We start from the raw sequence: 3,554 nt of genomic DNA, 5'->3' as shown, positions 1-3,554 counted from the left end.
GTTGAGAAGGGATAACCTTGCCTTGTTCTTAATCTTAGTGAGAAAAACATCTAGATTCTCACTAATAAATACTGTATTATCTATAGGTATATTATAAATTCTCAACATCAATTTGCAATAGCTCCCTTGTGTTTCTAGTTTACTGGAAGTTTTTGTCATGAATTAATGTTGGATTTGTCAAATCCTTTTTCTATATCTACTAGTATCACTTTATAGTTTTTTTTTTCTTTAACCTGTTTATATGATGAATTACACAAATGTGTTTTCTTGTGTTAAACCAGTTTTGTGTAGCTGGAATGGGCCCCACTTGTTCATGGTGTATGATACTCCTCATACATAATTGAATTTGATTGACTAATATTTTGTTCAAGATTTTTGCAACTATATTCATTTGTCTGAATTTTTCCTTTTTTTTTTTTTATAATGCTTTGTATGCCTTTGACATTAGGATAATTCTGGCCTCCTAAAATGAGTTAGAAAATATTTATTCTAGCTCTATTTTTAGAGAACAATCATGCATTTTTCCTAAAATGTTCTGCTAAAATTCATCAGTGAACCCACGTGGCCCTAGAGCTTTCTTTTTGGCAGGTTATTAACTATAGTTTCAAATCTCTTAGTATACATAGGCTGATTGAGATCGTCTATTTCCCTTTATGTTATTTTGGTGCTGGAACAACTGAATATCTACATGCCGAAAAAGTGAATTCAGACAAAGACCTTACAGTTTTGGTATACATTAAATGGATCTCAAAACGGATCATGGAATTCAATGTAAAATGCGATAGGCTTTAATTAAAATGAGATACTTCTGTTTTACAAAAGACACTGTTAATAGAATGAAAAGTCAAGCCACAGACTGGGAAAAATATTTGCAAAAAGATATCTGATAAAAGACTGATTTCTATAATATACAAAGAATTCTTATAACTGAACAATAGGAAAGTGGTTAAAAATGGACAAAGATCTTAAGATACACTTCACCAAGGAAGATATACAGATAGCAAGCAAGTGTATGAAAAAATGCTTATTATATGCCATTAGGAAATCATAAATTAAATCAGCCATGATGCACTACTGCATACACTTCAGAAAGATGTAAAGTCCAAATACTGCCAACACTAAATACTGATGAGGATGTGGAGCAACATAAATGCTTATTCCTCACTTGTGAAAATACAAGATGGCACAGTCACTTTGGAAGACAATTTGATAGTTTCTTATAAAATATTCATACTCTTAACATATAATCCAGCAATTATACTCCTTCATATGTGCACAAATGAGTTGAAAACTCATGTTCACAAGAAAACCTGCACATGCGTGTTTATAGAAACTTTTTTTTTTTTTCAATTAGCAATAATCGCGCCTCGGATAAACCTCATTGGCTACGATACTGCCACTGCGCAAAGCTTGAAACTTTATTTTTAATTGCTGAAACTTGGAAGCAATTATGATGTCTTCAATAGGTAAATTAGCTATGTTGTATCTGGCCAATAAAATAATAGTAGCCATTGAAAGAAACAAGCTATTGAACCACAAAAAGACATGAAGAACCCTAAAAATGTATTGCAAAGTAAGAAACCATCTTAGAAGACTGCATACTGCATGATTTCAACTATGTGACATTCTAGAAAAGGCAAAATTATGGAGACAGCTTAAAGATAGGTTGTTGCCAGGGGTTAGAGGTGAAGAGCGGATGAATGGGTGAAGCAAAGGGTGTTTTAAGTGAAAAGAACTATTTTTTATATATAGGGGTGGATTACATCATTATACTTTTCTTAAGCCTATAGAATGTGCAGCACAAAGAGTGAATTCTATGTAAAGTATGGACTTTAGTTAATAATAATGTATTAATATTAGTTCATCAATTGCAATGTATCATATATATATATATACATATATATATATACACAAAAGTAACTGTGGTTTCAGAATGTGAATTTAAAATCATTGTAACTGAGCTCAAAACCATCTTATTAATCAAAATAAGAACCATTACAATCAGAACTTATTTGCCAATGAAAAATAAGTTTATTTATTCCTGTAGCATGAAAATCTGTGCTTAGGGATTCTACAAAACACTTGGAAAACATTTTCTGCATCCTGTGGAAGGGTTTTCCCTGCAAAAAGTTGTCTAGATGCTTGAAGAAGTGCTAGTCAATTGTCTAGATGCTTGAAGAAGCTATAGTCAGTTGGTGAGAGGTCAGGCGAATGTGGCTAATGAGGCAAACCTAATTTGTTCAACTTCTGAAGCATCGGTTGGTTGTGCCATGTGCAGTCGGGTGATGTTGTGGAGAAGAATTGGGCTGTTTGTGTTGATCAATGCCAGCTGCAGGTGTTGCAGTTTTCAGTGCATCTCGTTGATTTGCTGAGCATACTTCTCAGATATAATGGTTTCATCAGGATTCAGAAAACTGTAGGGAGTCAGATGGACAGCAGACCACCAAACAGTGACCATAGCAATTTTTTTGGTGCAAATTTGCTTTGAGAAGTCCTTTGGAGCTTCTTTTTGGTCCAGGCACTGAGCTGCTCATTGCTGGTTGCCATATACAATCCACTTTTCATCACACATCGAAATCCAATTGAGAAATGGTTCATTGTTGTGCAGAATAAGAGAAAATGACACTTCAAATGACAACTTTTTTGTTTAATATATTTTCGATCAGCTTATGAGGCTTTTTCACCTTTCCAGTTTGCTTCAAATGCCCAATGACCACAGAATGGTTGATGTTGAGCTGTTTGGCAACTTCTTGTGTAGTTGTAAAAGGACCAGCTTCAGTGATGGCTCTCAGTTGGTTGTTGTCAACTTCCAACGGCCAGCCACTCTGCTCCTCACCTTCAAGACTCTTGTCTCCTTTGAAAAACTTCCTGACCCACCACTGCATTGCACGTCTGTTAGACGTTCCTGGGACAAAGGAGTCATTGATGTTGCCAGTTGTCTCCACTGTTTCACGACCCAGTTTGAATTAGAATAAGAAAATTGATCGAATTTGCTTTCTGTCTAATATCATGTCCATAGTTTAAAATAATATAAAATAAACAGCAAGTAATAAGTAATTAGTAAAAAATATAAAGAGCGATATGTGCATTAAAATGATGTATAACATAACCACATTTACTTAAGAATGTATTCCAAAATCAACTGGCAAATTTCAACAGTGCAAAACTGCAATTATGTTTGAACCAACTTAAATATATAGTATTTCTTGTATACATGTTTTCTTTGTAGAAAAACAGAGAGAGAAAACAAACTAGGGCCTTCATTTTGAGAAGGAAAATTGTGACAAGAAGAGCTACAAGGAAGTGTTTTACTGCCTTTCACATTGGGAAATGAGTTAACTGCCCTGAATGGTAAAACCTTAGAGAAGTGTACTCTATTTCAAGCAGGTATTTATAATTAAATTTTGAATACAGTGCAAAAAGCTATTCTTTGACTCATTTTCATATAAAGCCAAAACGCAGGATTTTTTGTTTGTTTGTTTGAAAAGATCAGAATCTATGAAAACTCTGTTTATGTAGCTTAAAATGTTTAACATTATTAGCTTTGAAAGTCA

At 33.8% G+C, this 3,554-nt stretch overlaps 1 pseudogene; it reads right to left on the bottom strand.

Moving 5' to 3' along the window:
* Positions 1-1,250: 1,250 nt before the first annotated feature.
* On the bottom strand, positions 1,251-1,411 carry LOC133060062 (U4 spliceosomal RNA; annotated as a pseudogene).
* Positions 1,412-3,554: the final 2,143 nt, after the last annotated feature.

Source organism: Dama dama, chromosome 7, assembly GCF_033118175.1.
Source record: "Dama dama isolate Ldn47 chromosome 7, ASM3311817v1, whole genome shotgun sequence".
NCBI lineage: Eukaryota > Metazoa > Chordata > Mammalia > Artiodactyla > Cervidae > Dama > Dama dama.
This window is presented reverse-complemented; position numbering and strand designations above follow the sequence as displayed.